We start from the raw sequence: 24726 nt of genomic DNA on the forward strand, positions 1-24726 counted from the left end.
CATAACTGAAAAATCCATGGAATCCTAATACTAGCACTCAAGAACACCAGGTGAGAAAAGCCATTTAAACTGTGCAATACTATAGCTCCCTCTAAACTTCTTGCATTAGCTAGGAACTTCTCCATCCACCACCCCCAGCGCATTTCTGGAGAGGTCCCCATAGACACTGCCTGCAAACCATTTGGCTCCATTATAAACTTTTGTGTTTGCACACAGGTAAGTGTTTTATGATTTATTTCCCTTCTGGGGAAAAGGTATTTCTATGTAAATGCAATATTATGAAAAAACATCATATTTCATAATATTTTGAGCAAGGATCATGTATTTTATTTTGACAGAAGCAAATCCACCATACTAGATTGGCATTGGGGAGGGGAGGGGGAAAGGAGGAATGGGCACTCGATTTGTCATGTGTTGATGCTGCCAAATAAGTTTATCTACTGCATTTCAAAGCAGCCACACCTGTAATTCTTCGCTATCACTAAGGGGGTGGGGTGTTGCATGTACCTGAAATAGGGGTGGGAAATAAAGACCGAGTAGTATGCAGAACTTCATACAGTTGTACCCTGGATCCCAAAACGCCTTGCGAGTTGAACATTTTGGCTCCCAAACGCCGCAAACCCGGAAGTGAGTGTTCTGGTTTGCGAATGTTCTTTGGAACCCGAACATCTGATGCGGCTTCTGATTGGCTGCAGGAGCTTCCTGCAACCAATCGGAAGTTGTGCCTTGGTTTCCGAACGTTTTGGAAGTCGAATGGGTTCCATTAAACTTCCGAAGTACCACTGTAGACTGAACGCTTGAGTGTCTGTGCATTCTCACTACAGTTTTCATAGAATCATAGAATCATAGAGTTGGAAGAGACCACAAGGGCCATCGAGTCCAACCCCCTGCCAAGCAGGAAACACCATCAGAGCACTCCTGACATATGGTTGTCAAGCCTCTGCTTAAAGACCTCCAAAGAAGGAGACTCCACCACACTCCTTGGCAACAAATTCCACTGTCGAACAGCTCTTACTGCCAGGAAGTTCTTCCTAATGTTTAGGTAGAATCTTCTTCCTTGTAGTTTGGATCCATTGCTCCATGTCCGCTTCTCTGGAGCAGCAGAAAACAACCTTTCTCCCTCCTCTATGTGACATCCTTTTATATATTTGAACATGGCTATCATACCACCCCTTAACCTCCTCTTCTCCAGGCTAAACATGCCCAGCTCCCTTAGCCGTTCCTCATAAGGCATCGTTTCCAGGCCTTTGACCATTTTGGTTGCCCTCCTCTGGACACGTTCCAGTTTGTCAGTGTCCTTCTTGAACTGTGGTGCCCAGAACTGGACACAGTACTCCAGGTGAGGTCTGACCAGAGCAGAATACAGTGGCACTATTACTTCCCTTGATCTAGATGCTATACTCCTATTGATGCAGCCCAGAATTGCATTGGCTTTTTTAGCTGCCGTGTCACACTGTTGGCTCATGTCAAGTTTGTGGTCAACCAAGACTCCTAGATCCTTTTCACATGTACTGCTCTCAAGCCAGGTGTCACCCATCTTGTATTTGCTATAGCCTCCTCTGCTATAGGAGGCTACAGCATAGACTAAGAACAGGTTCATTTGCAACTGTGTCAAAGCAACTGGAGAAAGGACCTCTATAACATTTGCAATGCATCATTCACTGCCAGATTCCCATTTCCTAATGGGCAGAACCTGATCAGAGGTGTGAACCACAGAAGGTAAGGGCATGCAGAAGGTCTCAGTTACAATTCCTAGCATCTCCAGATAAGGCACGTAGAGAATCCCAGTCTGAAACCCCGGAGAGCTGGTGCCAGGCATTGTTCGCAATACTGAGCTAGCTAGACCGATGGTCTGACTCAGTAAAATGCAACTACCTATATTCTTATGCAGTGCTTTTTTTCTTTAAAAGAATGTTTAGGGGTACTCTCATTTTGCCTCAAGAAAACCACCATTTTATAGTTCAAATCAGGGAAAATAAATACAGTGAATGGACAAAAGTACAAAGATTCACAAAATGTTTAAGGGCATGCGTACCCCTGCATACCCCCAGAAAAAAGAAGTGTTCCAATGTAAGAGTATGCCCACTAAGGAGAGTAACTAGCTGAGTTGTAGTGAGACTTTCAGCAGACGTGTAGCTCTGGAAAGAGGTTCCCTATCTTTGCAGCTGTTAGGTAAAGGTAAAGGTAAAGGTAAAGGTAAAGGTACCCCTGCCCATACGGGCCAGTCTTGACAGACTCTAGGGTTGTGTGCCCATCTCACTCAAGAGGCCGGGGGCCAGCGCTGTCCGAAGACACTTCCGGGTCACGTGGCTAGCGTGACATCGCTGCTCTGGTGAGCCAGAGCCGCACACGGAAACGCCGTTTACCTTCCCGCTAGTAAGCGGTCCCTATTTATCTACTTGCACCCGAGAGTGCTTTCGAACTGCTAGGTTGGCAGGCGCTGGGACCGAACAACAGGAGCGCACCCCGCCGTGGGGATTCGAACTGCCGACCTTTCGATCGGCAAGCCCTAGGCACTGAGGCTTTTACCCACAGCGCCACCCGCGTCCCTTTTGCAGCTGTTACTTTCTCCTAAATATTTTTTTATCGAGATTTCAGGCTGAAATCCTATCCCACTTATCTGACAGTGAACTCCAAAGCAAGGAAGCTATATCAACCCAGCCCTGTGCCGAAGCTAGCAGGTAAGCTTAGTTTTTTTGAAGAGAACACACACATACACACACTCTTATACTGCCTCTATTTATTGCTCCAGTTTGCTAAACATCTGCTATGCAAACTACCACACTGGGAAGATTTACCATTAATTCCTATAAACATCCCTGCAACTAAGGAAAGGGGAGACTTCTTGTCTTATGGAGGTAGGAGATAATATGGCTTCTTGCTCAAGCGCTTCCTCCATCAATCAGAATTCCCTAGTATAGTGGTACCTCGGGTTACATACGCTTTAGGTTACATATGCTTCAGGTTACAGACTCTGCTAACCCAGAAATAGTGCTTCAGGTTAAGAACTTTGCTTCAAGATGAGAACAGAAATCGTGCTCTGGCGGCGCAGCGGCAGCAGGAGGCCCCATTAGCTAAAGTGGTGCTTCAGGTTAAGAACAGTTTCAGGTTGAGAATGGACCTCCGGAATGAATTAAGTACTTAACCCGAGGTACCACTGTATTTGTGCTCTCACTTTCTTTCTTTTTTTGGACCTGTCTCATAATCTCCCGTCGGTTGTCCAAAAGCTGATATGTAGTGTTTTTGTTTAAGATATTATTATTTTTTGCCTGTTCTACAGTGGAAACAAGTATTTTTTTTATATAGCATCCAATCAAATAAAAGAAAACAGGGAGAGAAAAAGAGAGAGAGAGAAAGAAAGAAAGAAAGAAAGAAAGAAAGAAAGAAAGAAAGAACTTTCCATGTGATGCAGTTACTGTTGACTCTTCTGGGAAATGCATCTTTAAAAGGAGGGGAGGGAGGAACAGGAAAAATACAGTGCTATTAATGAACCTGCTGGTGAATAAACAGACACCATTCTCCAAAGCTAAAAATAAGACTTCTGCGTAAAGAATGATATGAGGGATATTCTATCTGCCACATCTAGTTCCAAAAACAGATTAACACCCTGATCCTGAAAACATTGCATAGCATTAAGTGCCACTGAAATCAATGCACCAGTCTATCCGAGTGCTGTGTTTAGGACAGAGGTGTAAATCACTAAAAATAAATGTATGAAAGACTCATCCTCCAAAATGACAAGATGCCATTTGAACAAGCTAATGATGAAGGAGAGATGTCAGTGCAAATGGAAGACTTTCAAACAAGCTGGTGTCAAAGATTGTATCCAAACCAGGGCTCTTGCCTTCAGATGAGGTCATGGACTGGATATACCGTATGGGGAAGGGGAATATTCTGTATGGCCTTAAAACTTCCAGACTCACACCCAGGGCTTTTCCCCCCAGCCGGAACTCAGTTTCTAGAAAAAACAGCCCTGCTCACACCCAAAGGGCATGAAAAGTAAAAACCCTGGGAATAAATTGCCAAGAACTACACTGAGTGAGGTGGACCTAGGCTAAGCAATCAAGAAGTGAGTCGAAGTTGGGAAAGACAGGTTAATAAAGATTTCTCTGTCTCACTTTAACAGCATTTAATTAATAGCCCGGGAGTACCAAATACTGCAGCTTTGTTCAAGCTAAATAGGTGTGGGTCTTGACACTGCATAGAATAGAAATTTTGGGTAGCTGCACTGAGCTACCCAAAATACAACAACAACAACCACAAATTATTATTATTGTATTTGTTAGTCACTTTTCTCACATAGCAACTTACGTTAAAAGCAATTAAGATCCATTTAAACACAGCAATACAGATAAAAGGCAGGCCTACAGTTCTCACCTTGCTAAAAGAGGCTAAAATGCCATCAAGTTGAGGGCCAAAAGCCCAGGTAGCGACGAAAGTAACAAAAACTAGATAAAGCTAGTGCCATACACGCCTTCCTGGTGAGAACATTCCATAAGCATGAAGTAACAACTGAAAAGGTCCATTCTCTTGTTGCCACCAGAGGTAGATTTAGGGCAGTGCAACCAGCTCAGCCGCACTAGGCGCTGAGCCTAGAGGGTGCTGCAGGGTGTCACAACTATGATGTAGTAAAAGGTAAATGACCCCTGGACGGTTAAGTCCAGTCAAAAGCGAATATGCGGTGCAGCGCTCATCTCACTTTTCAGGCCGAGGGAACTGGCGTTTGTCCACAGACAGCTTTCTGGGTCATGTGGCCAGCATGACTAAACCAATTCTAGCGCACAACAAAACACCGTGACGGAAACCAGAGCGCATGGAAACGCCGTTTACCTTCCCGCCGCGGCAGTAACTATTTATCTACTTGCACTGGCATGCTTTCGAACTGCTAGGTTGGCAGAAGCTGTGACAGAGCAATGGGAGCGGGGATTTGAACCGCCGACCTTCTGATCGGCAAGCCCAAGAGGCTCAGTGGTTTAGACCACAGCGCTAACTGCTGTGAATTGAGCAGAATGGACAGAGAGGCTGGGAGCACTGAATTTTGAACTCTTGCAGGGCACTGCTGAAGTTCGAAGGACCAAAGTCCACCCCTGTTGGCCACCCTCCAGATCACCTGTGGAAGGGTACAGGAAGAAAGGTCTCAGGTGATTATCGCAGGTTCCAAGCCAGTGCATGTGTGAAGAGGCAGTTTGGGTTCTGCACTGGGTAATGATTTAAAGGTCAAAACTAGCACTTTGAACTAAGCCCAGAAACCAACTGGTAGCCAGCACAGTCATGCCAGAATTTGTCTTTTATGTTCAGGCCATCCTTCCCTGTTGTAGATGCAGGGACTGAGGCTGAGAGAGACAGTAAATTGCCTAAGCCCACCTAGTGAATTCATGGCTGAGGTGAGATTCCATCAGGGACCTGCTGATTCATAGCTCAGTCTCTTAGCCATTGTATTACACCAGCCCTTGCTCTCTCTCGCACATGCTCTATCCCTGTGTGTGCGTAAGAAATTCCTATAGATTGAATAAATCTATCTGTGTATCCTACAGCTCTTTGCGAGATAAACCTTCGGATGCTCCAATTTCTTCAGGATAACAACAAAAAGTCCTGTGATACCAGCTTAAAGACTTAGTGGATTTATTGTGACATGGGTTTTCATAGGAAAGAAAGCAAGACTTCGCAGTATGTGTAAAATGACAGTCAAGGTAGCTTTATACTGATATTTTAGGATTATAAAATTTGGCTTAAATTCCCATGACAAAGATAAGATTGTTTCATTTCAAGCATGAAAAGGGAAAAGCTAGAGTTCTCTTTTCAAATGTTTGCTAATATTTTAAATGGGAAGCCAGTGGAGAAAGCACAAATTATAAACAATTTTGGAAGGATGGAATTCATGTCTATAACCTTTCTTTAAAAATGGAGTATCAGGTAAAACTGATCTATCTTCATGAATTTGTACACATCTTTCAGCACTGCAGAGCTCTATGCATTAGTTTCAACACTCAAGGACATCATAAAGGCTTTTGTTACACTCTGGAAAATATGTGCTCCAAAATTAATTATTGGTTTTCGGTGATCCATCAGGGCTTTTCACACTGCTGACAACCAATCTACTGCTCTTTATAAACTTCACACAAGTTACCCTCTTCAGACATTTGAGGGTATAAATCAGAGTTAACCCTATTATCCTTAATGGGCTTACACTGATTTATCTAAGAGGAAAATAAGACTTCATGTGTGGGTGAACAAGCAACAAAACACTGTCTCAGATGAAAAATGATATCAAACGCCTTACTCTTTGGGTCTCAGTGCTTTAGCAGCTCTAGACAACACAACTCATACCCAAAAACAGTAAGTACTGAATTGTGGTAAATATGGCATCATTCATGCCTCAAAGGTAGGTGTGCATCGTGGGGCCAGGGGTGTAGGAAAGGGGTGACAAATTATTAAGGAACAATTACTGCCCTGCTAAGGCGGTTCATAAAAAACTTTTTTCAAAAAATGCCTGCTCCAAAGGTCTTATCTTACTACACTAGGGATTATATAGCTATATATGAAATTTCATACATATCAGTTAATATCTTGACCCTCCTCCACAAAAATAGCTGTTTACTTGGCCGTTTTCCTATGTCATGAAGGCTGAAATTTCAATTCAGCGGAGCACTTTAATTTGATTTTGACATGTTTTTAGGAGGTAATTTAATTATTGTTTGATTTTAAACCAATGTTATGTAACCACAGAGCCTAGGGCTTGCTGATCAGAAGGTCGGTGGTTCGAATCCCCACGAAGGGGTGAGCTCCCGTTGCTCGGTCCCTGCTCCTGCCGACCTAGCAGTTCGAAAGCCCGTCGAAGTGCAAGTAGACAAATAGGTACCGCTCCAGCGGGAAGGTAAACGCCGTTTCCATGCGCTGCTCTGGTTCGCCAGAAGCGGCTTAGTCATGCTGGCCACATGACCTGGAAGCTGTAGGCCGGCTCCCTTGGCCAATAAAGCGAGATGAGCGCCGCAACCCCAGAGTTGGTCACAACTGGACCTAATGGTTAGGGGTCCATTTACCTTTACCTTTATGTATCTGATGTTAGCCACCCTGAGTCCGACTTCGACCGGGGAGAGTGGGATATAAACAAAAGTTTATTATTATTATTAATTATTAGTCCTTTGTAAGATAATATGAAACTTAACTTAAAACCATTTTTGCAGGCAAAAAATAAATCAATCAATGGGGGGGGGGGTGACAAGAATTTTTCCGGGCACCACCTGATCTTCCTACACCTCTGTGTGGGGCATGACTCTTCAGATATGACATGGAAGTATTGTGGGAAAGGAGCATGGCCCCTCATGTTTCCTCTGCCATGGTGTCTTCCAAACATCTATACCATGCTACATTTCCTTACTCATATTTAAAATAAAAATTAAAAGGGTCAGAAAGAAAGAACAGCTGAAGAGTTCCCAGGCACTTTAACAGATGTGTGTCTCATTTTCATATCTGCCTATTCCCATGTTTTACAATTCAATTTTCCTACACACATTAGCAAAATGAGAGGAGGGGAGTAATAGTGGAAGTAGCCCTACGCTTCAAATTTGTGTCAAAATGGATAATAGCTGCAGCAGGTGGCAGTGGCTTGATGCTGATACTGCCCAGGAAATTGGTAAGAGTGAATGCTGCAATATGGAAAGATATATGCACGGGAAAGATTTGACTTCATAGCTAGGCATTGTCTTGTTGCTGCTACACATGGCGTGCCTTGCGTTAGCAGAGTTAAAAATATCAGCCTATAATTATTGGACATTATCCGTTTGCTGAGAGTAAAATATTAGCCCTCACAGACTAAAATTGTTAGAGCCACCCACAATGGATTCCTAACAAAAGAATTACAGAGTGGAAAAATTAATCATAGTAGGAGGGACTTTGTCTCTCTATTCCTCTGGACAGAGGAAAGTGATTTATATTTCCAGAGTCTCAGCTAACTCACTACTAACCATACAGAAGACTGATAACACTCCAACCCTAATCTAAATTTATATATATTCAGCAATGGGCCATGGCTTTAAACCAAAACTCCTTTAAAAATTACCACCTAAAGAGTCAGCTGCTTATATTTCCATCCCCTATGGGGTAGGGGGTAGTTTCAGGCAAGGTAGTTGCTAAAACAGGAGCACCATGAAACCCTCTCATAGCTATATTACAAATCAGCTCATTTACTTAGTTGCATTGCTAGTCATTCCTTTTTGGCATTTTCTCGGTGCTGCTTAAAGTATTCCAAAAGGAAGTCCACGGATGGTTTGAGTAGATCATATCAGGGTAAAAGAAAAGAAAACTCCCTCCTTAAGGATATGAAGAAACTTCATGACAAAAGTTAATTACAGTGGTACCTCGTGTTACGGACAGGATCCGTTCCAGAGGCCCATCCGTAAGGTAAAATGCCCGCAGCTTGAAGCGCTGCATCTGCACAGGCGTGAAGAGCGATTTAGCGCTTCTGTGCATGCGCGAGCGGCGAAACCCGGAAGTAACCCGTTCTAGGACTTCCAGGTTGCCAAGGGACGTAACGTGAAAAGATGCAACATGAAGTGGACGCAATACGAGGTATGGCTGTAGTTTATTGAAATTGTTATTTTGTCCCTTAATATTCCTTACTTATTTCAAAAAGGCGGAAAAAACAAACTAAACTTCAATATGTTTCATTAGGGAAAACCTGGTTGTGACTTTGAGTTGTTTGGATCCATCTTTAGCAACATCGCAAGTGGTCAGGATACACACAACATTTTTACAACCAAAACAAGCTACTGAGGATGCTGACTGGCTGACCTCCCAATGATGTCACTGTGAACCTTATCCTACACTCTCTGGAACATAAAATTTTCTTTCAAGTTGTTATGCTCATCCCAATTCCCTCAAGGAGTGAAAATTCCAGAGGTTGAGGAGCTTAACTTGGATTTGGTTTCCTTTGTATGGAGGACTCACCAAAGACTCAATGAGACCATTTTTTAATTTATTTATTTTTGTGTGTGCGCAATATTTGACTACATTTGAAAATACACAGTTTAAGCACAGTGGAAGCACATAGCTGAAACACTCCAACAGCAAATCCCACTGCCCACAATCTGATCTCAAGACCAGAGGGAACCATCACTGCATAGTATTTGTATAGCGTATGAAGTCCAAAACTCAGCTTTCAGTTTGTCTTACTCTCTGACACACAACTACAAGTTATTTTCAACTACACTGCTTCTTTTCTCAGACAGACCTGACTACACCATCTTTACTGGGGCTGCTGGAGTGGGGAGGTGAGAATGTACACCCACTACCGCTATTGTGATCATGTCTTTCCTTTTTTATGCAGAACATTTCAGAGTGATTCTGCATCAAGAAGGTATCTTCTTACAGCCCTGCTGGCCAGATTAAACTGTGTGCTCAAGGGAGCACATAGCCCAACGCAACACCACGAGTGCCTTGTCAACATCCTCAGGCAGCATCAACTAAAAATGATCCAAACAACGCCCAACTATGTTGATGTTCCAAATCCCTAGTTAGTTCGCTTTACCCATTCTATGTCACCCATGGGTTGTTGAACCCAGAAGAAGAACCTCCTTTATTGCTTTACTTATCTCATGGTACCAGCATGGTACCTCCCCTCCATGTGTCAGTGAGATTTCAAATTCCTTGTTCACCCATAGCGTTGAACCTCTTGCTTGAAGGCTAAATCTCTGCCTTTTTCCCTTGCTTCTTCTTTGCCTCCTTACAGCATGATACTTTTTGCCTTCTTGTTGCTCTTTCTCTTCAGTAGAAGAATGTGTGTCAGGGTAGCACTGGAAAAGTCTTTTCCTTCTTCTTTTTTACACTCTTTAAACAGTTCCCTAGGCAGCGGTCTTGAGCTATCCTCAGTCAAAAGCACCATGGTAGTTTGTGGCAATTTTCACTGGGCCTTCGCCATCAACCGGGGGACGGGGATGTCATGTCAAGGGAGCGCATCAGCATGGCCCATTCCATCGGCCCCAGAAGGAGCAGCTGCAAGGAGCCTGCTTCCCTCCTCCCAACCAGAAACAAACAATTAGCTCCAACTGCTAGTTGCTCTGGGGCTGCAGAGCAGATGGAAATTATACATTAGCCCCATGTATTGGCCGGGAGGTTGTGCTGAGTTGTATGTGTGCATATATTAATGCAAGAAAACACACACACACACCAGTGACTGTTTTGATGAAAGGGTTATATGGAAAGTGCTCATACAGCTTTTCTCAACCTGTGGGTCCCCAGATGTTGTTGAAAATTCCCATCACCCCTAGCTAGCATGGCCAGAGCTCAGGGATGATGGGAGTTGTAGTTCAACAACATCTGGGCACCCACAGTTTGAGAACCGCTGTGCTAGGGTATCACTGAGTGCTTAAAAAAAAAATATCACACAGTGCCACACCCTGAGTCATGACATGATCGAGTCTACAGTTTCTCACAAGGCTTATTCCCTGTTGAGAAATAATAGTAGCAGTTACAGTAATCATAGCTGATACTTTATTAACACCTACTTCTCGAAGCTACAAATATGAATCTGACCAAACTGCGGGTGGCAGTGGAAGACAGGAGTGCCTGGCGTGCTCTGGTCCATGGGGTCACGAAGAGTCGGACACGACTGAACGACTAAACAACAACAACAACAACACTTCCCCCACCCATTACAGTGGTGCCTCGCAAGACGAAATTAATCCGTTCCGCGAGTCTCTTCGTCTTGTGGTTTTTTCGTCTTGCGAAGCACGGCTATTAGCAGCTTAGCGGCTATTAACGGCTTAGCGGCTTTAAGAAAAAGGAAACAAACTCGCAAGAACTCGCAAGACGTTTCGTCTTGCGAAGCAAGCCCATAGGGAAATTCGTCTTGCGGAACGACTCAAAAAACGGAAAACTCTTTCGTCTAGTGAGTTTTTCGTCTTGCGAGGCATTCGTCTTGCAGGGCACCACTGTATATTAAAGCAAAACCAGGCAACATACCCCACCACCCAAAAACCCATGTTTACAGAACCTTATATTCTTTATAGATATACAATAAGGTTGTAGCTCTGAACTAGATGGAAAGATTTTAAGCGAGTTTACTTTCTCCCCCCCCCCCCAATTCTAATTCAAAACTATCCTAGATTTTATTGGTCTCCCTAAGAAATATAAGAGAAGATTCTAGCTTCTCCTACTGGGTTTAAACCACACTCTGTAGAAGAAGTCACTGCTGGTCTTTGTGCTTGCTGCCCTATTGATTATTGTGTAAATATTGGGTTTCCTGCTTACGCAGAACTGGCCTGCAAGGTCTCTTTCAGTTCTTGTTTGCATATTCTGAACTAGTGCATGCTTTAAAACAAGGAAGTTTCTGTAATGTTCCAAAAAGTGCTGTACCTCATGGCAGGTTTGAATACACCACAGGGATGAATGCACAAGTGTTCTTTTCATCAGAGTTTCAAGAAGGAACTATTTCCCCCTCGGAAGGTTTCAGCAGGTTTAGTCATTGGGAGGATTGCTTTCTGAATCATCTATCCAGTAAAAATGGGGAAGGGTGGTAGCTGGGTAGCTCAAAAATAACTAAGCATCATGCACTTATTCTGAAGAAATTCCAGTCTCTAGCACTGTGGTATTTACCTATCAGATTTAGTACCTGGCCAAGATACTGTCACCCTAAATGACTTGAGCTGGCTTAGCAACTGGCATTATATGTACTTTTATGTGTATTTTAATGAACTGGATAGAGTGAAAGGTTTTAAGTCATGGGACCGTGGGGAATGTGCATATGAACTTAACAGTGCTTAGCTTATTTTTTTAGTTGCTATGTTATTAATATGGCATTATAGATTATACCATACTTTTCCATGTATAAGACTATGTTTTTGTACTTTAAAATAAGTTTTTAAATCTTGGAGCATCTTATACACGGGCAGTACATATGTGTGACGGGTGGCTGGTTGCAGCAGGAGCTTGTTAGCGGCGATTGTGTGGGTTATAGTTGGATGCTGCTTCGGCAATTTGATTGTGTTTGATTGGCAGATGCTTGTTTTCTTCAGTGATTTTGGGGGCATCTCCCTCCAAAAAAAGCTCAACAACTCCGGTCCATCTCCCCTCATTTTCTAAATCTGGGGTCCCCAAAAATCTTATACATGGTGGCATCTCATATACTGAAAAATACGGTAGATGCCATATTAATCTTTTATATCGCACAATATGACTTTTCGCTGTAATTGTGATGTTTAGCTTATTTTTAAATTGCTGTTTCGTTGACAGTGTTTTATAGACTGCAATTGCTTTATTTGTGATTTGTTAATTATTTTAAATGATTTATGCTGTATTTTGTGATGCTCTATTATGTTTTGAATGAATAACAGCATAGAAATATAATACATCAAATCAATTTAAGAAAACAAGAGTATGTTTCAATTCCACAGGAGCTGTGAATATGATCCTTCTTCATTTCTCCCCATAACTGCATGGATTGCTATTGACATATTTCTCTTTCTGCAATACAACTTGGCCTTGTTGGTTTGAGGGATGTTTATTTGGGGAGCAACAGAGCAACAGTATAACTACTCTCTATTTACAAACATTCACTAACTGCTAGTTGTTTTTGTTGTTGCTGCCTAGCTTGATTTTGATGATAAATAGTTTCATTGGCTCTGCCCCTTGAAACCTACAAATTAGGCACAGACATTTGAGCAGCATACGTCTACACAGTTAAGCTTCTTGATCATGCATGGTTCCAGCTCCTGGAGAGGTCTACATGCGTAGGGTTTCATGCCTAACATACAGATCATGGGTAGGCAAACTAAGGCCTGGGGGCCGGATCCAGCCCAACCGCCTTCTAAATCCGGCCCGTGGACGGTCTGGGAATCAGCGTGTTTTTACATGAGTAGAATGTCTGCTTTTACTTAAAATGCACCTCTGGGTTATTTGTGGGGAATAGGAATTCATTATTATTTTTCCCCAAAATATAGTCTGGCCACCTACAAGGTCTGAGAGACAGTGGACCGCCACCCTGCTGAAAAAGTTTGCTGACCCCTGATATAGATGTTGGGGTGGGTGGCCAGGGAAGTTGCACAATGTTGAGGGCTGGGCCAGCAGTGTCTTCCTGCTGCTTCTTTCAGTGTGCAGATTCCATTCATGTGTTATGTGTGAGAAAGTGGCCATTGGGATATTGCAATCAAGTTATTTGTCGCTGTCTACAACTAAGTCAGTATATATCTGCAGGACCAGCTACAGGTTTGTTGTTTGTTGATGGGGCACTTGGGCAATAGCATGCCCTCCAGTTGGCCTCCCTTCCTGCATGAGCTCTCCTCCTCCTCCTCCTCCTTTTGCATCCTTCATGAAGAAGGAGCAGAGTGGAAACGGCAACACAATATTTTACAAAGTGGACAATTCCAAAATACTCATATAAAGAAGTCATTCTTCAAATATTTGTCTCTGTTAGAATTTATTGTACATGCTGTTATGGGTTTTTCAGTAGAATCCTAAAGGGCATATTTATTTAAGATCCACAAAATAATAGCCCTTTTCTCCGATAAATAAAGAGACGTGCATTATATATGTTTAGAGACAGAAATTCTTTCTGGCATGTCAACATAATGAAAATGTCATGATCTTCTCTTATCCATTCACCTATTATCTGCTTCAACAATAAGAATATGCATGTTTTATATATGCTGTATACTATGTTTTATATGTGCTCTGTTGTTGTTGTTAATTATTATTATTATTATTATTAGGCAAAAGAAAACCTGTAAAAAAAAAAGTAACCGTTAACTACCTAAACACATCAGGTAACAACCCTTTAGTATTAACTGTCGCTATAAAATAATAAAAAAAAACAGACACCAATATATATAATTATTGGGCGAAAAATACAATTAAGTATAGAGTGTGCCATATTATTATGCTAACCCACATCTAGATTCTAACTATATTTACTGATTTCAGTAGAGCTCATAGTGTGTGTAGGATTGCAGATTTAAAGCTCAGGTCAAAACCAACCAGCTGCACGGAGACATAAACAATCCCTTCCTGAGCCCCGAAAATATGTGGGTGGCAACATCCTGCCTCTGACCCAAAAGTGAGTCAATTTACACCTGCCGTTCAGGGGGCAAATTACATCCAAGCTTAACTTCCTCTTTAAGAGACACTCATAGGAACACAGGAAGTTGCCTCGTCCCAAGTGAGACCACTGATTGATCTAGCCTAGTATTGCCTTATACTGATTGCCAGTGACTCTCCAGTGTGTCAGACAGGGGCCATTTCCAGCTCTACCGTGAGATGCTGAGGATTGAACCTGGGACCTTCTGAATGCAAAGCAGATGCTCTACCACTGAGCTATGGCCCTTATGAACCAGCACAGCTGAGCAAAGTCAATGATGCAGAGCCACCCCAAATGCAGAATGGCAACAAGAACCGTTTCAACGTAAAACAATGCTCCGTGGAGCCAATTAGCATCCAAAAGGTGCACAGATGTTGCTCTACGCTGAACTGGCATGCAGTACTCAGACGCTATAATAAAATCGATGTATCAAAAGTTATCTTCATGTGATACTTCAACTTCACAACTCTGTGGAGGCTCAGCTACTGTAGGTAAACATCTGGTATCCAGTGCCCTTTCACACAATCAACACTTTAACTGATACTGTTTGATGCAACAGAAATTGCTATGTTTTATGGAAAAGAAGTTGGGGGGGTTGGGTTTTTTGCAGCCCTAATAATATACTTGTTTTACCGAATCCACCATACAGAAAGCTATGAATTTAAATTCAAAAAACATCCCACATAGTTACACACTACTCTGTCTAAAGCTTAATAATCTTTTATATATTCTCACACCCCAGATTTGCCCCCTCCCTATACTCATGGCTAGAATTTTGATTGTCTTCCACAAAGGAACAAACAGAAATGAATATCATACTGAAGTGAATCAAGACCAAGGAAAGAGGGAATTAGCATGGTCCCCTCTTTTCAAATAAATATCACCTTTTGCTGAATTCCATACAATTTACCTATAGGGCTATGTATGTATGTATAAACACTGGGCAGAATTAAACATCACATTCCGGTGAGTGTCCCGCTTGACACAAGCACTGCAGCTTGTCAGATGGAACAGCCCCCCCCCCCCTTACTCACATACGAGCTAATTTCAAGGGGGCATGAGGGAAAGCCCCACAGTGCCCTCGCAGAGGGCTGGTGCCTCCGGGACTCATTAGCTGAATCCAACCCATTGTGTTTAGGGCCTGTGCTTTTCTACAAAAGAGTCTTAAGCTCAGTACTATCTAGCACATGAGAGTTGTGTCCAATGTTAGTCATACTCAGAGTAGATCCGCTGCATGTAATGGAAATTACTAACTTAGGTTTATTTAATTTCAGTAAGTCTGCTCAGAGTAGGGCTTAATTCAATACAACCCATACGTTCTAGGCAGTTGTTGCTCTATTGCAGTTTCAAACGTTGCGGGTCCCAAGTCTTTATGAACCATCAAAGAATAGCATGCAAGTACTGAACCAGCAGGACGCGGGTGGCGCTGTGGGTTAAACCACAGAGCCTACAGCTTGCCGATCAGAAGGTCAGCAGTTTGAATCCCCGTGACGGGGTGAGTTCCCGTTGTTCAGTCCCTGCTTCTGCCAACCTAGCAGTTCGAAAGCCCGTCAAAGTGCAAGTAGATAAATAGGTACCGCTCTGGCGGGAAGGTAAATGGGGTTTCCATGCGCTGCTCTGGTTTCGCCAGAAGCAGCTTAGTTATGCTGGCCACATGACCTGGAAGCTGTGTGCGGACAAACGTCGGCTCCCTCGGCCAGTAAAGCGAGATGAGCGCTGCAACCCCAGAGTCGTTCGTGACTGGACTTAACTGTCAGGGGTCCTTTACCTTTACGGGAAGAGGACAGCAGACAAATGGAGCACTGAGCCATTGGAGATGAAGAGCTTTTAAAGAAACAGTCATAATCAAACTATGGCATACCTATCTCCAAGTTTCTGTTAACTGAGAGGCTATTCAAAAGTTAGAACGTATGCTTTGATACAGACCTCCACGTCAATGATGTGTGGTCAGTGGACTAGGGGGACTAGGCTTGTTATGTACTGAAGTTCTCACCCTGGGCCAGCAGGGGGATGCTGTAGATAGTTTTCACTCAGGTCCACGTCAGTTGTTTTAGGCGGGAAATCCCTGGGTTGTTGTTGCTACAATGTTGACAGCCGGCTGCCTATAAAAGCAGACCAGCTGAGCTGTTTGCTGTTCAGTTCTGTTCCAGCTTACAAAATAAAGAGCTGCTTTGGAGAAATCGCTGTGTCGTCTGCCATGTCTACCCACTATTCTACAGGCTAGCCCAGATGTTCCCCGGGCACCTCCTTCCCAAAGCTTGGGAAGCTTCAGCCCGGCTTAGGCAGGGAGGTGTGATGCTCACACGCAGGATGACACCCCTCCTCAAATCGTCCTTGCAAGCTGGCACCTCTGCTCCACATGACTAGCCCATGCCAAGATTTTCCCACATGCTTCTTGGGATGCTGCCTTTTCATTAAGGACATGTTTGCATATCTGAATCTGTTCTTCAGAGACTGAAAACTGGGGTAGACTGTTAACGTTGCAGATGCCGCATCGATTGCAATAGACACCTCATCAACTTGCCTTTCCCCCAACCCCAAAGAAAAGAAGTCCCTCCCCCTTGTGTGAGGAATGACTCCTCCCCCTGCAGAGGAGGCAAAAGGCTTTAACGGACCCTGCCTGTTCGTTCCAGTAAGAGGCAGCAGCAGCAGCAGCAGCATCCCTGCGAATGACATTCAGCCTTCTCAAACAAACAAAAGTTTAGCATTGCTTTTGTAGTTTTGTACTCTGCTCACAAAGAACTTCAGAATTCAGGTTTTACGAGAAGCAGAATTTGGGTTTTGGATCTGCAGCACAGATTTATTTTTATGCTTACCTAACTACAGAGTCTAGATTTTTGCTGTTGAAGGATGAGGGCTCAAAGTTGTGAGGGGGTCGGTATAAGGAGGTCAAACAAAGTAAGGAAGGAATAAGTGATTCTTAGTGTTATGTATTGAAGTTCTCACCCTGGCCACCAGGAGTATCGTGTATATAGTTTTCACTCAGGTCCACGTCAGTTATTTTAGGCGGGAAACCCTGGGTTGTTGTTGCTACAATGTGGACAGCCGGCTGCCTATAAAAGCAGGCCGGCTGAGCTGTTTGCAGTTCAGTTCTGTTCCAGCTTAGAAATAAAGAGCTGCTTTGAAGAATCGCTGTGTCGTCTGCTATGTCTACCCACTATTCTACACTTACAAACTCAAAGAAATAGTGTGCAACGTGCTTATAATGCACACCATGCAACAATATCCTCCGCTTTCTTTTAAAGGGCAGGAACTTGACTTTGCAAACACGTTATTTAGAAAGGAATTTTTAATAGCTTTTGAAGTTTGCTCTGTTGATGCTAAAAACGTGAAAATAATACAGTGTCACCAGAAATAAAGTTGCGTACTGAAAAACTGTCAGTTGATCAGCAAGCTTTCCCTCGAAGTTATAAACCGTAAGAGGACTTCACAAACTGATCGTCAGCTTGTGTGACACAAGTAGAAGTGGAGATAGCTAGTTACCAAAAATGTCATACTGGTGATTTAAAACAACAACAGCGACACAAAGCCATGCAAGCTTATAGAGCAGCAGTGTGAATGGTAATGTAGCCTGAAAGCGCAGTCAAATCCTTCCAATAAACAGAAAAGGCTTAGGTGTGGCAGGGAAGATAGCCTGCATTTGCAAAGGATAGCATATCCAGAATGCTCTTCTGTCTCTTCAGGAAATATCAGCACAGAACAAGAGTTACACAGAGAAATTGAATCCCTAAAGAACAAATGACATATCCAGGCAAGAAGAGCTTGACAGCAACACACATCATACTTATCCCTCTTCGTTTAGAGGCGGGCTCATTAAAAACACCCCTGGCATCCTTTCAGAATTCTGAAATGAAATTTTATTATTTTTAGCAGGGGGGGGAGAATGGAATGGCATCTTATTGGAGCAAAATATGGGAGCAACAACTATTTCCCCGCTCATGCACCTTTTAAAGTCAATTCACACCAGAGCTACACACCTACCTGAGCAACTAGATGGCAGAAACAATCAATACACCCTTGATTTTGCCAAGTAGAGGCTCATCATGAATTTTGCCACTGCTCTTTGCATATTAAGTTTAAAGACCTATGCTAGAGCCAAAAAAACTTTTTTTAAAAGAAAATGAAATGTACCAGGTGAGTGTGAAAACACATATACAAGTTGCTCGGGGTTTGCTAGCTCAGTTTCTAACTGGCTGGGCTGTGTGATAAAGGGGTGCTATAAGTTGACCATTCGACTGGAAGATCATGGAATCACATAACTGTAGAGTTGGAAGGAACTAGTCCACCCCCTTGCAATGCAGGAATACGCAGCTGTCCTGTACAGGGATCAAACCCACAACCTTGACGTTATGGGCACCACGCTCTAACCAACTGAGCTATCTGAAAGTTAGCAAACAAGATGTCAGGGTTTTCTTAAATGTTGATGGCATAAATTTATACACGATGATTTTCCACATAAAATCAACAGTCTCATTGACTCCTGTTCTAAGAACCATGATAAGCAAGAAGTTATTTGTTTTTAATTACTGTTCAGAAAAAAAGGTGTGATTGCCAAAGGGGCTTTTTACACATTCTAATTTGAGGTGTACGTGCAAGACGTTTCAGAGTGCAAACGTGATGAACACATTTGAACCATTCATTCACACCTAGAATGGCTTCCATAAAAGGAAAGATTGTAAATTGGAAGATGTAAACTATTCTTTAAAAAAAACCAAAAACCTTCCTAACAATACTGGATAATCTGTCCATTACTAACGCACCTAAATGAATATGGAACTTGATACAAAATAAATGCTGAATGGAGATTGCTGTCGAGCAACAAAAGCCATTAATACATCAGTTCAGGAGCACTTCACTTATTGTAATCTTTGTGGCCTCTACTCAATAAAAAGCTAACATTAGGTCCTTTTTTTTAAAAAAAAAAGAATTTGATACAAGGACAGTGAACTTCCACCTGGTTAATATAGTATTTATTTATAACAAAGATATTTCTTTGGATCATCTAGTCCAACCCTCAGGAATGCAGGAATCTTTTTGCCCAATGTGGGGCTCAAATCCATGACTGAGAATAAGAGTCTCATGCTCTACCAAGTGAGCTCTCTTAAAAATTACTTAACTCATCAGCCTCATAAAGCCTGGTGAAAATGGAGGGGTTTTTACCTGGCAACTAAAAGAATATAAGACTAGACTGAGATGTACTTTAGTGGGGAGATCATTCCACACACTATGAAAAAGGCTCTTCCATGGGCCCCACAGTACAGACCTCATTAAGTGCATGGACCACCAGTACAGCTTCTTGTGCTGATCTTAAGACATAGGCAGGTTGAAAATGGAGGAAGTGTTTTCCCCCCAAGATATTTGGGGCCCTGTCTATTTAGAGTTTCAGCTGTCAACATAAGCACCATGACTTTGGCTGGGAATATAACTAGCAACCAGTCAGCAAGATATATGCAGCTGACCTGCTATTCCCATCAACACTATGCCTGTCACTTTCTGCACTAGTTGCAACTTTCAGATCATCTTCAAGGGCAGCCCCACATAAAGCACATTGCAGTAGTCCAGCCTGGAGGTTAGCTGATCACGGAGGAGTATAGCTATAGTATTTCGGTCCAAAAAAGGCAGTGGTTGATGCGCCAACTGAAGATGGGCGTAGTGCCTCCTAACAACTGAAGACAGGCGTAGTGCCAAGGATGGTTCCAGCAGCACCATCAAACTCCTAACCTCCTGCTCTTCTTCTCATAATATGTAAAGCGATATTTAGATTTCTATAGGAGAAGAGTTCAAATCACTGGTGCACAGAATTAAACACAATGCGTGATGACCATTGGTAGATTAACCTTAAGGTCTCAACACTCATTTTTCATTGACGCAAATCATTCACCTTCACTGTGGAATACTTATTCTTATAATGCATTCCTCCATAGGTATTCTTCCATCTTACAAAAGCATACAAATTTAGAAAAGTGTTTGTGTATAATGCAAATTTTCCTCCTTGTCCAGGCAAAAACAGTAGTCTATTGTGCTTGCTCCCCAAACCACTTTCCCATATTTACAATATGTGTATTTAAGCAATCTGTATTTTAAAAGTGAATAGTATGCCAGCAACTTGTGGTCCTCCACAAATGCTGAGCTAGGAATTCTGAAGATTTATATTATAGAAAACAGTCTTACTAATAAGGCTATTCTCACTGTATTTTGCAATATTTTCAGTCACTGCACCAATTGTGAATTTATCTCGCATTGTCACTAAGGTTTTAATTGGTCACCTGGCACTCAGAGACATATCTGAGAATTTTGGTTATTTTCTTTGCGGACCTCTTCCTTAAGACGGTTCATAGCATCAAGTGTCTCCAACCAAGAGTCATAATTAACCATACTTCTGGGCAGTTATTATTGCAAGTAAGAGTGCAAAGCAGGTGAGAGCAATACAGCAAAAGGATGCAGTGACAACACAGATGTAGGCCTTGGGATGGAGGCAGCATGAACAAGTCTAATAAACTTTGAAATGTAAAACGAATAAAACTTTCAGAATAACAGTTTGCTGATATGGTTATGAAATCCAGCATGCCACTCAACTCGTGTTCTGTTGAAGATGTTTGCCTCTGTCATTTTTCTGACCATCCTCCAACAATTAACGAGCAAAGTAATTGCATAAAAAACTTATCAAAGGTAAAGGGAGGGGAGAAATCAATGAAATTCTCATGGGAGGGATGCAAGGTTTTGATGCCCTTCTCTGATTTTTGAGCTGGTTGAAAAGCTTATGAGAGTGTCTACATAGTATTTCAAAAGTGGTGTGCAATTTGCAGTCTTCCCAGATGCCCACACGTCAATGACAGCCATCATGAGGTAGCCTTGAGCAGAAATGTTTACTGGAAGGAAGGACCTACCACCATATCTTTGTAAGGTTGCCAAGGGTGGCATGTATCAAAATTTCAGTCCCACCAAAATGCTAAGGAAATTCTCAAATGCCATAAAAATTAGGCAGGAAAAAAATGGAAGGTTCTTTCACAGGGGAAAGAAACCTTTCAAGAAACCAGAGGACAGATTTCAGTACGGCGCTGCACTTTATACAAATTAGGTTCAGTTCTTGGAAACTCTCCTATAAATAGTTGCACAATTATATTCTCTTCCAGGGATTTGAAAACAAAGTTGACTGAGATGTACAGTGACTATGTATAACATAATCTGTAGAAGAGAAATTGTTCTCTCTGTTAATAGATGGATGATCTAAATTTAGCCTATATTCTTGGGCTCTAAAATAGCACCAAGAAATGTCATGATGCCTACAGCTATCAACCTATAAGTGAAAGCTGCCACCTATAATATTAACAGCTATGTTCCAAAATCACCAAGATATATCAAGCAATCTTTTAAAATACGCCCATTAACAATTTATTCTGGAAAGAAAGATAATTTCTACTGTGTGGTTTATTAATATATTGGTTGCACACGTTTATTCGTTTTATCCAAAATAGAATGTATGATAAGTGGTGCAAGGCTGATAAAATTACACAATTCTCATTCCTCCCCTTTTTAACCTAGACCTTGAAATGGCAATCAGCAACTATCAAGTATTGGGGAACAAGTGCAGACAGACACTCCCTCACTTCCATTTCACTTCTGCTCCCTCAACTCATATACACGCGTCCAGTCTTTCTTGAAGTACCAAAGGCCTTCTCTCATTTAATGATGAGTAAAAACAGATTGTAAAGATTTTCAACAAGGATGCCGGGTATTGTATGAGTGAAGGAAGGAGGAAATGTATATGCTTACCAGTTACAGACTTAGATGTGGAGCTGGAATTGACTGGAGAGGGGGAGTTGGCCACTGGTTAGGTGGGTAACATTTCCTGTTCTGATTTTTCACTAAATCAGATTACTCATACATTTCTGAACTGTCCAGCAATTGACTGATGTTTCTTAGGTTAATTGTGATTTGGCTAGGCAACTTGAGGAGCTGACTGGCATAAAATGATCATAAAATGGTCCAAGAGGTATTGAAAACTCATTTCACCTTTCATGCTCCCTGGATGAATCAGTCCCTCTCTGCTACCCAGTTCATCTCCATTTATATATTTTGCACCCAAGCAGGTTTTCCTTGCTTACCAGGGTCTGGGAAGGTCACAGGAGGTCCCTAAGGAAGCTCTCATTAAGCAGCCCTCCACCCTGTGGGGCCAGCTCTGGGGGTTTTACCTTTGCACACAGATTCCTGGAACTGAACCTTTGTGTAAGTGGCAGGCTCACTATAGCTCCTTTTAAAAAACGAACGCCTGAAGCTCTGGGAGCAACAGATGTGCTTATCAGCAATGTACATCAGTCAGGACATTCCAGCCATGCAAAAGTCAGAGTTATCTACTACACAAACACCCTTCTCTCCACCCTGCGTCCAGGCAAGCAAGAGGAATGATCACAGTTCAATGACACATTCCACCTAGGAAAAAGAACTTGAGGGTGCAGAGCAGAGCCCATGAGAGGGTGTGTGGCATGAGAGAGACCTGGAAAACTGCATTTGCCCCCTGGGCCTGAGCTTTCCCATTCCTGCCATACAGTGGTACCTCGGGTTACAGATGCTTCAGGTTACAGGCTCCGTTAACCCAGAAATAGTACCTTGGGGTTAAGAACTTTGCTTCAGGATGAGAACAGAAATTGCATGGCGGCAGCACGGTGACAGTGGGAGGCCCCATTAGCTAAAGTGGTACCTCAGGTTGAGAACAGTTTCAGGTTAAGAACGGACCTCCAGAACGAATTAAGTTCTTAACCAGAGGTATCACTGTACTTGGACCTTTCTCTTTTGCAATCTGTGCATGGTGAGAAGTAAATCCCGAGACTGAAAAAGTGAGAATCAGGCTGGGGTTGTTTGCAAAGCAGCAAATAAACATCTCTTTGCTGCTGAGGAAAAAAACCCCAAAGCATAACAATATGTTAAACATGCAGACAGTGTAAATATTTGAATAACTGTAGGCTCAGGGTTGAAAGGAGTGTGCTCAAGAGATAGATAGGCATAGTATCTCAGGGAGCTCAGGAAGAAAGGTCTATTGATTTTATTCTTATCTTGATGACCTTGTGGTCTCAGAAAATGGTTTCTATGTGGAGTACATGAAGTCCCACTTTAAAGCAGAATATTTTTTAAAAATAGTATTCTGTCTTTATACAGAGCTAAAAAAACTTTGGACAATTTTTTTTCTTGCAAGCCATGCTTGCTGATATGCTCATTCATATCTGAAATGTGGAGAAATGTGGCTTACTCCCATGCAAAATATCACCAGGTGTATGGAAAACTCTGATTAGCTGAAGTCTCAGAAGAGGCACTGGAAAAATCCAAAGATTCTAGCCTAATGTAATGCCTTCAGGAAGGATCTTGAAGCACACTAGACCTATCTCGTATCATTTAAATTATAGTATGCCAACAAGTACGATACATAGAATGAAAGAGGTCAGTGCATCACACAGGAGATGCCTACAGGTAAAAACACCTAAGTAAGCAGGATAAACTACAGGTTATGTGAGAATGCAAAATTAGGTGCCATACAGAATGCAATAAGTTAAACTATGATCTTCAGGGCATTAGCTTTCATGAAACAATACTAGCATGAAATTGTGGCTTCTGAAACTTTTCTCAAGGGCTAGCCAACAACATTGGCTCTTCTAACCTCCATAGTTGGCCAAAAAGGAGCTAAATCATTATGATCAGACTTGACTGTTGGCTCTTTCTCTGCGGAGTAAACTACATTAGACAATATGGGCAAAATCTCAAAGATGCATTTGGTAATGCCTCCTAATAAGAAGTGGGTGCAAGTAGGTGCTGGTGCAAAATGTTTCTATCACATATGCATTTTGTATTTTTATAAATAATATGTTTATTTGTAAGTAGGTCACTTGTGAGAGTCAACAAATGGAGGAAGCAAGAAGGAGCAATTAATTTATGAACAACACCTAAGGGCACTGGGGTTGACTATGAACTTTGTCAGCTCATGGGAGTCTCACAAAAGCTTGGGTGTATGTGTGGAAACCACTGTTTGGTTATTTTATTTTATATCCATGCTATATCCCCATGGGCTGAGAGGAGCTCACAGTGCCGTTTCTGAGCATTAACGGCCCTAACTCACAATGTGCTTAGGCTGTGACATTGTCCAAAAGGTAGGACTAGTGATGGTGCTGAACCTTCCAAAAAGAAGGTCCAGTCCAGCTGGAATTGGAGAGGGGAATGCCAGTTGACTCTCTGTGGTTATTTTGAATCTCAGCCATGAAGGGTGGGCAGAAGCCTCCAAAAACTTGTAAACTCAATTGAGCACCTCTCCCCTTAAGAACTACTGCAATAGTTAAAGGCTATTGAGAAGATCCTACTCATGATCACCTCTCTTTGGGCATCTGGGGCATGTGGAAAAAGGAATAAGTCCTTCTTGGCTGCTGCACCCCAGCTTTGGAATGCTCTACTCGAGCATGTCTCCCTGTCCCTGACTTTATCTGATATGAAAGGTGGAAATATTTTTATTACAGGTTAGATTTGGATATTGACTTGCTCTGCTGGATCTGGGAGAGTACCACAGAAAGCCCTGCTCCCACTGATCTGCAAGGATGATTTCCATCTGCATGTCACACTGAGACAAGTGTTAAGTGTCGACAATAAAGGGAGTGCAGGAGCAAGGCTACCTTTTACTT

At 42.4% G+C, this 24726-nt stretch overlaps 1 protein-coding gene across 7 annotated transcripts in view; it reads right to left on the bottom strand.

Annotated features, from left to right (window-relative positions):
• The window catches only part of ZNF385B (zinc finger protein 385B), a 190675-nt gene that overhangs the window by 105385 nt on the left and 60564 nt on the right, over positions 1 to 24726 (bottom strand). The window lies entirely within an intron of this gene.

This window comes from Podarcis tiliguerta, assembly GCF_965153285.1.
Source record: "Podarcis tiliguerta genome assembly, chromosome: 1".
Taxonomy (NCBI): Eukaryota; Metazoa; Chordata; class Lepidosauria; order Squamata; family Lacertidae; genus Podarcis; species Podarcis tiliguerta.